Below are 14,669 nucleotides of genomic sequence, written 5' to 3' on the forward strand. Positions count from 1 at the left end.
CTGTAGTACAAGGTAGTTTCTTAGGTTTAAAATTATTAAGCTACTGAATGTTTTAATGCAGATGTGTTGTGGTATTTATTAGCCAGGTTTCTTTGGGTCTGCTCAGACTTCACCTGAATGTACAGTTTTCACGTTCTTAATTGTTTCTCTTTGTGATAGTCACAACTGTGAACTTACAAAGTCATTTTATTATAGTTCTTCCTAGCAACATTCACTTTGTTAGTCTTTTTTAAACAAAATAATAATAGTAACGATATCTTGCTGTGTTGCCCAGACTGGTCTCGTAACTCCTGGTCTCAAGCAATCCTCCCATTTGGGCCTCCCAAAGTGTTAGGATTAGAGGCGTCAGCCACTGCATGCAGCATTAGTCTATTCACAATAAAGGTGTTTGTGTCCATTTGTTTTAAATGTGACTAAAGGTTAGTCCAGATTGACCTTCTCTTGGTTCTTTAAAAAACGCTGTTCTATTTGCAAAACAAACAGAAAACCCACTTATAGCTTATACATATATATTTTTTCATCTTAAAGGCTTTTATTTCATTTATGTGTAAGAGAATCCATACAAATCTATAAATCACTTAGCTATGTCCTCAGTTTCCACTTGGGTACTGACATGCAGTATTTTTACCAGTAAAACAACATTATTTGACAAAATCACTCTCTTCCCAAAAAGAAGAGAAGCATGCACAAAGTCATTGTTAAATTTCAAAAGAAAAAATTCATGTGCACTTGTTTTATGGATGTATTTAGGATGCTTTATTTATCTATTTCAATGAAAAATGTCTTTTTCCTTCAATTCAACATTGAACCTCAGGCTTAAAACTAACCTTTTAATGTCCTCTTCTGGGACAGGGAGTTTTATAAACAATTTTAACTCAGTAAGTTACAGCCTTCTAAGTAGGAAAACTTGAAGAAATGCGTACTAGTTGAATTTTTGAAATGAAAATAACTCTGTATTTTCTGGGTACTGAAATCTCCTTTAAAGGCAGTACTTCCTGCAGTATTTCACAAATAAAAGTACCAAGAGTTCACATAATCCTATGTTCCAGATAATTCTCTTTCCACGATATTATTTCATTAAATCTCAAATGTCATCATGAAAATTTATGATGTTGAATGTCTATGAGAATTGCTTCTCAGCATAATAAAATTAGTTGTGGGGGTTTTTTTGTTTGTTTGTTTTTTGTTTTTGTTTTTGTTTTTTTGGTGAAAATGCCATATTGCATGCTTTGTGCTAGTGAGCATCAAGTTGATTTGGAGTAGTCCTTAAATAGCATGTAGAGGGAGATCGGAAGCATTAGTGTTTAAAGAATGTGTAATTAGTAGTGGGTTTGCAAGTTAATTCATGACAGCCTTAATCATCATTCGAATGATTTGGAATTAGAACTCTCTGTTATGTCACTTTTATTCTTTCTCCAAATGATTGTAGAAATGCATCGTGTTAGTTAAATGCACCAAGCAGAAAATTTTGAATGTTTAAGAAGGTTATTGGGCCAGGTCGTGGCTCATGCCTATAATCCAAGCACTTTGGGAAGCCAAGGCGGGTGGATCACCTGAGTCCAGGAGTCGAGACGAGCCCAGCTAAATGGTGAAACCCCGTGTCTAACTAAAAATACCAAATTAGCTGGGTTTGGTGGTGCACGCCTGTAATCCCAGCTACTCGGGAGGCTGAGGCAGGAGAATTGCTTGAACGCAGGAGACAGGGGTTGCAATGAGCCAGGATTGCGCCACTGCACTCCAGCCTGGGTGACAGAGTGAGAATTCGTCTCCCCACAACCAAAAAAGGATGTCACATTTTTAACCAAAATGTACTTTATACATATTACTGACACCTTGTTGTACAATGTATGGGACCAATGGGAACTCCTGGAAGTTATCTGAGTTCATTTCAAGGCACTATGGCCACCAGGCTTTCAATGCCAGCGTGAAGTGTCTGTCAGAGAGCATTAATAATAAGCTGTAAGTGCATCATGTAATTAGGCTAATTAAATGTACCAGAAACATTTTTCATATATTAGCAATAGACCACTCCTCATCTCTTAATAAGGCTTCTCTGGAGTCTTACTCCTTTTCCTGATGGCATTACTTACTACTGAGTGTTCAGTTTCTCAGAAGCCTAGAAAGACCAGTTTGATTTTTAAAACCTCCTGCTTTTCACTGGTGAAAATTTTCTGAATTAATATATTGTGAAATGCTGTTAGGTATACTGGCATTTAATATTATAGATCACAATAAAATAAAAAACAACAAAAACGGGTAACTTAATACAGTTGAGCTCACCAAAATCATTACCTGCTGTGGGAGAAGAATATTGCCCCATGAATCTTTTTTTTTTTTTTTTTTAGAAGAAGAAAGAAAAATAATAATAATTAAAAAAAAAAAAAGAATGAAGGAGAGAAAGGAAGAGGAAGCGGGAGAGAGAACAGGGTTGTTGCTTTATTGCTCAGGCTGGAATGCAGTCTAAAAATGGGTATGCCTATACTTGTACTTAGTAATAGAGACATAAAAAAAAGGGAAGAAAATAACAAACAGCCAACCAATATTTCATTTAAACCTGTAAATAGGTGTGATGTGATAAGAGTGTATATTTTGTGTATTTAAAGTGGTGGGTTCTACAAATGTTAATTAAGTCTACTTGTTCCAGATCTGAGTTCAAGTCCTGGATATCGTTGTTAACTTTCTGTCTCATTGATCTGTCTAATATTGATGTTGAAGTCTCCCACTATTACTGTGTGGGAGTCTAAGTCTCTTTATAAGTCTTATATATGTGGGTATTCCTGTATTGGGTGCGTATATATTTAGGATCTTCAGTTCTTCTTGTTACATTGATCCTTTTATCATTATGTAATATCCTTCTGTGCTTCTTTTGATCTTTGTTGCTTTAAAGTCTATTTTATCCGCAAAAATTGCAACTCCTGCTTTCTATTTACTTATTTATTTTTGCTCTCCATTTGGTTGGTAAATCTTTCTCCGTCCCTTTGTTTTTGTGTATCCTTGTATGTGAGATGGGTCTGGATGCAGCATACCGATGGGTCTTGGCTTTTTTTTTTTTTTTTTGCCTGTCTGTGTCTTTGGATTGGGGAATTTAGTTGATTTAAATTTAGAATTAATAATAATATATGTGAGTTTAATACTGGCATTTAAAAAAGCTGATACTGGTTGTTCCTTTCTATGTGTAGTGCCTCTTTCAGAAGCTCTTGTAAAGCAGGCCTGGTGGTGATGAAATCTCTGAAAGCTTGCTTGTTCACACAAGATTTTATTTTTCCTTCGCTTATGAAGCTTAGTTTGGCTGGATGTAAAATTCTGGCTTGAAAGTTCTTTTCTTTAAGGATGTTGAACATTGGCCCCCACTCTCTTCTGGCTTGTAGGGTTTCTGCTGAGAGATCTGCTGTGAGTCTGATAGGCTTCCCTTTATGGGTAACTTGACCTTTCTCTCTGGCTGCCCTCAGTATTTTCTCCTTCATTTCAACCCTGGTGAATCTGGCGATTATGTGCCTTGAGGTTGGTCTTCTTGAGGAATATCTTTGTGGTGTTCTCTGTATTACCTGGAGTTGAATATTGTCCTGCCTTGCTAGGTTGGGAAAGTTTTCCTGAATAATATCCTGAAGCGTATTTTCCAGCTTGGATTCATTCTCTTCGTCACATTCAGGTACACCTGTGAAGCGTAGATTAGGTCTTTTCACATAGTCCCATCCCATATTTCTTGGAGACTTTGCTCGTTCCTTTTCATCCTTTTTTTTCTAATCTTATCTTCTCGTTTCGTTTCATTAAGTTGGTCTTTGACCTCTGATATTTTTTCCTCTGCTTGATCAATTCAGCTGTTAAAACTTGTGCATACTTCGCCAAGTTCTCGTGTTTTTCAGCTCCATTAATTCACTTATATTCCTCTCTAAATTGTGTATTCTTGTTAATATTTCGTCAAACCTTTTTTCAAAGTTCTTAGTTTCTTTGCATTGGGTTAGAACAAGTTCTTTTAATTCACAGAAGTTTCTTATCATCCACTTTTTAAAGCCTGCTTCTGATAATGGAACACACTCATTCTTCATCAGGCCTGTTCCATTGCTGATGAGGAACTGTGATCCCCTGTAGAGAGAGAGGCATTCTGATTCTGGTTAATCTGAGCCTTTTTAGGCTGATTTCTTCCCTTCGTTATAAATTTATCCATCTGTGGTCTTTATAATTACCGTCTTTATAGTTGGGTTTCTGAGTATATGCCCAATTTGTTGATTCCCAGCACTAAAACCTGAGCAACCCACTGCTCCAGCCAAAACAGCGGCGTTAAGATTGATGGTGCTTTTCTGACTCTGCACCAAGAACTGCCACACCAAGGCAGCGGCAAAACCGCCTCGCCGGCCACAAGAGTCGCACTGGCAACCCGTGGGGGTCCTCTTCTGGGAATCTTCTGGTCCGTGAGTAACAAAAATTCATCTGAAAGTCTGGCGTCCTCTCGTTCTCTGCGCTTTCACTGGGAGCTACAATCCCGAGCTGCTAGTGATCAGCCATCTTGGATCTCTCTCTCGAAAATTTTCTGAATTAATATATTGTGAAATGCTGTTAGGTATACTGGCATTTAACATTATAGATCACATTAAAATAAGAAACAACAAAAACAGGTAACTTAATAACAGTTGAGCTCACCAAAATCATTACCTGCTGTGGGAGAAGAATACTGCCCCATGAATCTTTCACACATTTCTCCATTATGTACTTACCAAAGCTGTAAGACCGAAATCTCTTAGAAATGTTTAAAAGGCAGTTAATCTGAAGCAAGCCAATGTTGTGTGAGCATAAGAGACTAGCGATGAATTATCAGTTGCTGAATAGTTTTCCGAATGTGTTTTTCACAAGCATTTTTAAATCACATGTTAGAACTAAGCTTTTTTAAAAGTATTGTGGAAATCACGGGAACATGGTTTTGTTTGATTTTATTAGGCAAAAATGACTGATGGTTTGATAACTTTTAGAAAGGCTGACAGGTACTATATAGAACCACTCAGGAACAATAATGATAGGTATCAACAATATTGATTAGATGAAAGATTCATTTATGTTTTTCTGCTGAAATATCAATCTTAATAAATAGATGGTTTTTAAACCAAAACGTAGTACTAGCATACAGTAAATTCTTTTAACTATGTAATAAAGGGAGCTACAAAACAAGGATTGCTGTCAAGTCGTTTTAAAGATATCTCAGACTAAACGATTTTGTCCCATTCAGTAATTTTGCACAGTACAACAAAATAAAAGCGCCAGCACCTACTTTTTGACAGATACTTAAATACGTGCCAGACTCTGTATTAAGTGTTGTTGCTTTATTGCACTTAATCCTCAGTTCTTTGAGTAGGGTATTAATTATTTATCTTTTGCAAAGAAGAAACATAGTTTGCTCAAGGTCTCACAGCTGGTAAGCGGCAGAACCTTCACTGGAATGATTTCTCTTTGCATAGTTTGAGCGTTTAACCAATATGTGTCACCTCTGGTTTTACTTGGAGTTCCAAGAATGTTCTTTACGCATCATGGACTCTGTCTCTACTGCCAGTCATAAAGGGTTTTTTGTTGCTTTTGAGTCTATAGAGAAAAATATAAAGAGAATGAAGTAAAGAAGTTAACTTAAGCCCAAGTGTTTCAAAAGAAGAAACCCCTGGTAAAAGATAACCTGTTTACCTCTAAAAAGTAAATTTTAGCAGAAATGGGCCCAGTAGGTTGGGTGGTAGTCCTATGTAAAGTTTATTGTTTATGGGTTACGAATTTGTCCCCTTTGGAGATAACTTATAAGGGTATCAGGAGGGAGTTTGTAGTGGGGGAAAAATAATCAAAAGATTTCGATTTAGGACATCCAAATTCTAGTCCTCAGCTGAAAAGAATACTGGTTTACCCAGTCAGCAGTGGGACCAGTATCCTCAAAAAATGAGAATCAATTTAACTATTTGGTTTTTATTTCCCAGTACAACTAGGCCATAATAACAGCAAAATTTTTTAAAAAGTCATGTAAAAAATAAAAATTTTAGTTTCCTTACATTCTGTTTTTTTGAGAGAGTCACCGTGTCGCCTAAGCTGGAATGCAGTGGCGTGGTCTCGGCTCACTGCAACCTCTGCCTTTCAGGTTCAAGAGATTCTCCTGCCCCAGCCTCCTGCGTAGCTGGGATTACAGGCATATGCTCCCACTCCTGCTAATTTGTGTGTGTTTGGTAGAGATGGTGTTTCACCATGTTGGCCAGGCTGGTCTCAAACGCCTGGTCTCAAGCAATCCACTCACTTTGGCTTCCAAAGTGCTCAGATTACAGGCATGAGCCACCGAGCCTGGCCAGTTTCCTTATATTCTTTTAAAAGTTAATATTGTTTTAATTTTAAATGAGAGAGAGAGAGAGAGAGAGAGAGAGAGAGAGAGAGAGTAGGGTTTTTAAAGTTCATAACCTAACTCTGTCTTTCACATTTGGCCAGAAACCTAATCTGAAAAGTGAAGAGTTTGAATAAAATAGTATTATTGTTTTGTTTTATTCCAAAATATGTTCTGCAGGGCCCTGGAGTTACAGGGGGAAGCTCAGAAAGACAAGCTGGTTAGTGGGTCCCTGTGTCAGGGGGTTGGAAATATAGTCCACTAAGGCAGGCATGATGCTGACCTTTATGATTTATTTCATTCATTCTCAAAATTTTCAAAGGTACATATTATTACATGGAAGGAAACGAAGGACCTATGTACTTTGACCTAGCCAACTACAGAGTGGTGGGATGGGGATTTGAATTTAGCTTCATGCTTGATCCCTAACGCTTAAACACTGTTCAATTCTGGCTCTGGAGACAGTCTGGCCCACCTAGAGACCCCGGGAGTTCCACAGCAGTTATTAGCACCAAAAAGCCATGTGCACTGACTGCTCCAGATGTAGCTGGTCCTGGCATCACAGAGGTAAAAGAAGAGTCCCTGAGGAATCTGACTCTGTGTACTCCAGGCTCCTGCCCAAGACGCACAGTCTCTGCTGGCCACTCCCCCTGAGGCCTGTCTGCATTACCCTGTTGGTGCCATTTATTTCTGTCTCTGGCCCCGGCCTGCCTTCCTGCATTCTTTACTTTCTCTTTCTTTCCTCTTCAAGCTTTTTGTTTTCTATTAATTTTATCCTGATTCGTAAATGTTTGTTTGATTTTAAAAACTAATTTCGTTCCTAATCACATCTACTTTTACATATCATCTTTTAAAGAATCTAGCCTTTTTTTCTTATTGGTAAATACATATATATTTAGTCTGTTAGTTTCTTCTTTCATCTCATTGCCTTCTGACCTCAGATGCTTTTTTAAAAAATCTCACATAATTTATGTATTATTTTTTCATATTAACATTTAATCTTTATTGGAATACAAGCTTGTTTATATTTTAATTTCTTCTTAATTCTACTTTTTAAATTCCTTCTTTTATTTTTGCCCTTCACATTCTTTAAAAATAAAAAGGTCCCTCTGTATTTTATTTTTTATTTTTCTTTGAACGTTGTTTTTTAGCAGTGAGTCTGAGGTACGGCCACAAAGACGACGGTCATTGAGAAAGAGGCTCCCGCGTTTCAGTCCTGTGTGTGATCTGAGTGCCGTGCGAGGCACGAGGCCACTTGAAGGTTTAGAAGCCACATTGAAGGAATCCAGAGAGACGAGCAGGGTAGAGAACAGGACACACACAGGGAGGCGATTTCAAGTCTAGTGTAGTCCTGTGTCATTCACAATGACATTTTTATGATTTTTCTCTAATCCTTTCTGTTATCTTGCCCACATCTAACTCAACAGTAAATTTTTAGCATCTTAACCCCATTCAGTCTTTTGAAAAGAGTCATGTTAACAACGCTTTCCTTTCCACAGCCATTTAATCAGTTTACATAATACTTAATGAAACTTTATAATTAAAATAGCAGGCCAGGCATAGTGGCTCATGCCTGTAATCCCAACACTTTGGAGGGCAGAGACAGGAGGGTTGCTTGAGCCCAGGATTTCAAGACCGACCCTGTCCATAGATGGATAGATAAATAGATAGACAGACAGGCACATAAAATTAGCTGGGCATGGTGGCTCATACCTATGGGCTCAGCTACTTGGGAGGCTGAAGCAGGAGAATCACTTGAGCCTGGAGGTCAAGGCTGCAGTGAGCTGTGATCGCCCCACTGCATTCCAGCCTGGGCAACAGAGTGAGAGCCTGTCTTAACAACAACAATTACAATAGCAGGAACAACTTATTACAGTTGGTCCCACATCATGGTGAACTAAAGTCTGGGGATTTATTCTGTCCCTATCCTCAGAGTTGTGCTGGATGCCTCAATATGGATGCCTCAAGAGGGGGATGACTTTCTGTCGTCTTCATTATCATCTTACTAGTGTGGCCATTGAAGGAACCATGGCTTCAAATTCCAGGAACTCCATTTAAATGCTCTAGGACACTGGACATATATCAACTGCTTTGAGCTTCAGTTATACCAAATCTAAAACAAAACACAATTGCGAACATTGGATGTGTCTGTTAACTAAAGATGACGTTAATACATTGAAAGCTCTCCAAACTGATCCCCAGGTTACTAACCAAACTTTTAGAATAACCTAAGCTTGCCAATCTCTTTTAAATGCACGGACACCCCCTCGTCGGCTGAGCCCAGCCCGCAGGCTGCTCACTAGTTTGTTCTCTCACTTCTTTCACCACCTATCTGAGTTATATGTTTGCAAGGAGTCAGTTGTATTTTTTTTTTTCACCAAACGCATCTACAGTTGTATTGGCTATTCTCATTAAATACTTTAAACAAATATTATATACTGATTACAGGAGTGTAGGGGAAATAAAAAGTAAGCATGAAACACTAGAAATTTGCCACTAAGCCAGTCATGGACACACCGCTAAGATGGTTTAGATGAAACAATAGCAAAACTCTAGAAGGAATCAGCACTTAGCTCACTCCACAAATATGTGAAAATTTGGGGGCCCATTTAAAGAAAGAGAAACTAAACGTTGTTATAAGTGTTGCCTTCTGGATAGGGTATATGCAAGAAAAACGGTTTCAGACTCTAATCAACAATCCCATGCTTAAAGCAAAAACTTTGGCCTTGCACAAACTGACTTGTTTGATTAACCCAGCAATGTCCTGTTCACACTGAATAAGAGGTCTTTTGCTGACCAAGAAATCAATTTAATAAAATAAATATACCTTCAGTTAATTATTCAATACAACAATGATAACATCTAACATTGATCACATATTCAAACATAAAAATGAAGGTAAAGCAGCAAATCCTTGAATACTTATATCCATCTCATATATTTATCCCAAGGTTAGTGTTCATTTTATATGATAAGATATTCTTAGAAATAATGTAATGAAGTACTGGTATTATGGTTATGGAAACTTTGGATTAACATAGACAGGTTTAAGCCTTTGCTCTCTCTCTTGGGCAGATTACTTAACCTCTCTCAAATTGTTTCCTCCTCCGTAAAATTGGAATCAGCCTACCTTGCCAAGGGTTGCTGTGAGGATTAGAAGTAATGTATGTAAAGTGTCTTACTGCAGTGGCTGGCACGTGATGGGCTCTCAATTGACAGTAGCTTTTTTTTCTTTAGCAAGATATTGTAACATAAACATCCTGTGACTTTAAGTTTTAGAAAAATAATCAGTCATCAGGACTTCCAACTGGATTGTCATTATCTTCCTTAAGCCATGTGGCCAGGATATATCAGTTACACTTCTACGAACAATGCTTCTATGGCTACCAGGCCCAGGCCTGTCCGGGGTGGGCTTTCGACTGTGACTGGCGACTCCTTAGCTGTATGCAGTGATCCAGGTTAAAGAGAGCACAGGGGAGCAGGCCTCGGGGTCTCCTGAAATGTTTCCTCAGCTAATGAAAAAAAAACATTTATTTTATGCAGAGAAGTGTGGCACTCAGTTTTTCCACTTCCCTATTTTCTCTTTTCCTTTCTTTTTCATTCTCTTTCTTTCCTACAAAGCCGTAGGCATGTTTCTTGCTTTCTTTGATTGTTTCATCTTTCTTTCATCTAATAAATATCAATTATCCACTATGTGTTTCATGTATAAAAATGTGGAAAGCAGTAATGAAGGATGCCCCCGACCTTGAATTAATAATGGCAGTCACTACCATATATCAATCACTTATTCTGCTAAGCTCTGTCTCTAAACCCTTCACGAACATTATCTCATTTTTAAAAATCTCAATTCTTGTGACAATCTCACAACGTTAATACTAATATTACCTGCATTTTATAGGGGAGGAAACTGAGGCTTAGCAAAGTGTGTAACTTGTTGAAGATGAAAATTCTCGTCTGTGGGGCACCTGAGAGCCTATATTTCTAAGGACCTTATTATAATAAAACTGACATGGCTTGAAACAAACAGATATTTCAAAAAGATAATTGCAGCCCAATAGAATAAAGCCTTTCCTATTATGAGAGCACAAAAGAGAGAATGATGCCACTGAAAGGGGTACTAAGGAGGACTTTATTGAGGAGACAGTACTGGAGCTGGGTTTGGAAGAGTAAGTAGGGCTTTTCTAGGTGAATGAAACAGAAAAAAAAAAAAATTAGTATTCTAAATGATGGTAAACTATGTGAAAAGCAAACCGGTGTGACAAAGCATTAGAAAATCTGAAGAAGTTCAGGGTGGTTTGAACGATATGGTATGTCTGATGGCGTGTGGTGTACCAGAAAAGCTTGGGAGATAGATGGAGGACAAATTGAGCGAGGCCTTGAACATCACTTGAGTTCTGGAACTGATGTCTGCCATTTGATGCTCACTGGCAGAAAAAGGGAAGGGAAATAGTTTAGTGAGTTCTCTTAAATGCCAGGTGCTATACTTCATGTCTTATTTATATTATAAATAATACTTCATTTCATATAATGAAATAGTTCTCACAACCATACAAGGAAGTAGGCTTCATTCATCATCATCATTATCATTACTTAGAATGTGCAAATTATAAGGGTAACAGTCACTGGATTTTCACAAAATGAACATACCAATGTAACTATGTAACTAGCACCAGATTGGAAAACAGAATATGAAACCCCAGAAGCTGCCTTGGGTTCTCTTATAGTCATTATACCTCTAAGAGGAATGCTACCTGACTACCAGCCCTGTATTTTGCCCTTGCCTATTTTTGAATGATAGAAGTGGATATTGCACTTAGATGATTCAAAATATTACAGTGGATAATATTTTATGTATAGTGTATTTCCTTCAATGTAATGCTTGTGAAATTCATTCATGCAGGCATATGCAGATGGAGTTCACACCTTTTCATTGCTGTATAATGTTCCATCGATGACTGTGTCACACACTGTTTAACCAGCCTTGAAGACCTTATTATTATCTTCCTTTCAAAAATGATGAAACCAAAACTTGGATAGGTTAAAAAACTAGTTTTAAATCACAGAACTAGAGAGTGGGTGAACTAAGACTGGTCTAATATCATCTTATTCTAAAGACTAAACGGCAATGTAATATATGGTTTGAATCATTAATCTCTAGTCAACAATAATTTATTTAGTACCTGCTCAATAAATTACGCAATAATTTATTGTGTTCCATGTACCTTTCTAGTTTCCAAGAGCATAATAAGAAACAAAGCATGTTCTCTTCCCTGCTGAGAAACATTCAGACATACAAAGAGATAACTTCAGTTACCAATCAGTGCTATGAGGAAGATACTCATAAACATGCATGGAATACCAACTTTGTAGAGGATCCTGTTCTATTCTGAGTACTTTACCTCTGTTACTTCATGTAATTCTCAGAACGAATCCATGTGGTAGGTACAGCAGTTGTTCCTGTGATCCTTATTTTACAAAGGAAGGGCTGGCGCTTGGAGACTTGAAGTACCCAGACTTATTTCCCACTGATAGTAAAGAGGGGAGCCAGGTTCCAGTCGGGACGGTGAGGCCGCAGGCCCTGCATACATAACCACACCTTTATAAAGGGTGAAATTATCCGTGAAGTGTCAAGGGTTATGGAGTGAGAGGCAAATTGCTAAGAGAGGCCTCCGCAAGGGAGGAATGTTTGAGCTGAAGACCCAAGTAATAAAGAAGAGGTATTTATTCAAAGATCTGGAGAGAGAACAACCCAAACATAAGAAGCAGCAAGTAGAAAGATAAAAATATCCTGAGTCAAGAATGAGCTTGGCATTTTTTTTTTTTCTTTTTTCGAGACAGTCTCGCTCTATTGCCAGGCACCAGGCTGGAGTACAGTGGCGCGGTGTTGGCTCACTGCGACCTCCGCCTCCGGGGTTCAAGCAATTCTCCTGCCTCAGTCTCCCGAGTAGCTGGGACTACAGGCGCACACCACCACGCCCAGCTAATTTTTGTGTTTTTAGTAGAGACAGGATTTCACCGTGTTGGCCAGGATGGTCTCGATCTCTTGACCTCGTGATCCGCCCCCCTCGGCCTCCCAAAGTGCTGAGATTACAAGCGATGAACCACTGCACCCAGCCGAGCTTGGCATATTTAAAGACCAGAAAGAAGGAGGAAAATGGAGGGAAATGAGGCCTCAGCCAAGTGCAGGCTGGGAGCTCTAGAGCCATGGGTCGGAACCTCACCTTTAGCCTACACCAAATGCTACCTCTTTTTCTACGTTTTGTTTCCTGATCATCTGCATTGGTCGCTCATGTAGAATAGGTATAATGATGCACCTAAAGGCTCAGAACACTGACAAGGGCAGTCGTAGGTATTCAAAACCTGCTTGGTTTCTTCCTGCTCTTGCTCTTCTCCAGTGTCACTCCTACCCCGATGGCAGTGGTGAAACCAGAAACAGAATAGGAGGCCAGCGGCTTGTGTGAGAATGTGATTAACTTACATTTTCTCGGAGCTGACCACTGCTGTTTTTCACTCCTGATCCCCCATTGCCAGCTGTGGTTTGGCGCTGTCACGAAGGGCATCTCAGGTCAGAATCCTTTTCACATTCATGTGGCAGATGTGGTAAGAGGTCAGAGTTAAAAAACAGAGGACAGAAAGAACAGGAGGCTCCATGAAACTTTACCAGGACACCTCTGAAGTCTGGAACTGGGTTTCCAGGAAAGCCAGAAGTCTGTCAGGGTCTCTTTCAGATGCAGAAGAAAGCTGCCCCTGGTTGGGAGTAGTTATTATTTGTGAGATAGGTTGCTGTACACCGTCTCAAGGTGAGAAAATGTTATGTGCTACTCGTAGTTATGAGCCTGTTTTAATTATATGCCTCCTTGATTATTGTTCTGCAGATTGATTAGAACCATATTCAAGACATTTGTAGATCGTGGTTCCTGGACACTTCTATATGTTAGCAAATCAAGTATGATTTATCCCCGGAATTATTGGTTAGGGACGGCTTCTTTTTTTCAATGCATGTTCTCTCTAGCTTATAATTTTAATTAGCGCTTGCACCCAGCTCACACTAAGAATGGGGATGATTGTCACTTCAGCACTGAGGCACAGCCTTCACTTGTAATGCAGCTTTGACTTTTGCATTCAGATTCCTTAATCAATGCTGGATGGAGGATGAGGGGAACTGCTGAATTAAAGTTACAGTGCGATAGGAAATTCAATAGCCTTCAATTTAGGAGGTGAATTTGAATTAGATGACTGCTAGGCAAAGCTGGATTTAACAATCCAGGGATCCTTAACCGCTGTGCCCAATTCTGGGTAAAGATGATCCTTCTCTCACATCCTGACCCAATGGCAAGGGACTGACCTATATGCTGAGAGGGTCCAGCACACCTGGGGAGATTCTGCTGTCACTCTTCTCTGTTGCTTGCAGTTTCTTGAAAAAATGAATTGCAGCTATCATTGTTGTGCTGCTGTTGCAGCGTTTTCTGATTAGACCGCCTCATCATCTTTCTTTCGGCCACATAGCGACATCAGATTTTCTCCCTTTTTCTTTCACATTGAGGGAGATAAACAGTGACATCCCTGGAAGTTCTCTGTTTTTTGGCTGTGGCAAATGTCTGTGTATGAGGAAAATATAATGACTTCCTGAAAATGTAAAATAATTGTGAGAAAAACCTGTTTTGAATTTCTGATTACCCTCCTTTTAGCCAAGATAATATTGTATTGTTTCTTGAAAAATCTAGTATCTTGAAGGAGGTAATTATATTCCTTCTAATACTCAAGTAGAATTTTCCCTCTGTGAAATACAGGAGAGGTACCTGTTTCAGAAAGATTTTTAAGTTCCAATTTAATCACGTTGTCTCTGAACTTCCAGTGAAAATTAATTATCATCATCTTGACTCACATTGACTAACGTATAAACAGAGCCAAGGAGAGTGGAGAAGTAAAAATGTGCCCTAAAGAAAATGAAGAGCTGAGAGGACTTTGATAGGAGTTGGGAGGTTTCAAAAACGCAGTCTGTTCCAGCAACTTCAAGCTTTTTTTTCTCCCCTAAAAGTACAATTGGTATTAAAATACAATATTGCTTGGCAGTGCAAATATGAATATTTAACAGTAACAAGTTGACGCAGTTTAAATGTTCCCGGGCCCAGGCTTAATAGAATATTGTAATGAAGATTTACTTTCATGAAGTGAAAGTAAGTGTTTGAAATGAAGTCGAATATCCTTGAGGATTTTTATCACCCACTAAAGCTTAGAGAGGCCGTTTTATCCTAGAGTTGAGTTTGATCATCAGAAACCAGTGTAACTTTGCCTTGAATGAACACTTAAGGTAAGGGAAGGATTTCTCCTT

The sequence above is a fragment of the Saimiri boliviensis genome, chromosome 11 (assembly GCF_048565385.1).
Source record: "Saimiri boliviensis isolate mSaiBol1 chromosome 11, mSaiBol1.pri, whole genome shotgun sequence".
Lineage (NCBI taxonomy): Eukaryota > Metazoa > Chordata > Mammalia > Primates > Cebidae > Saimiri > Saimiri boliviensis.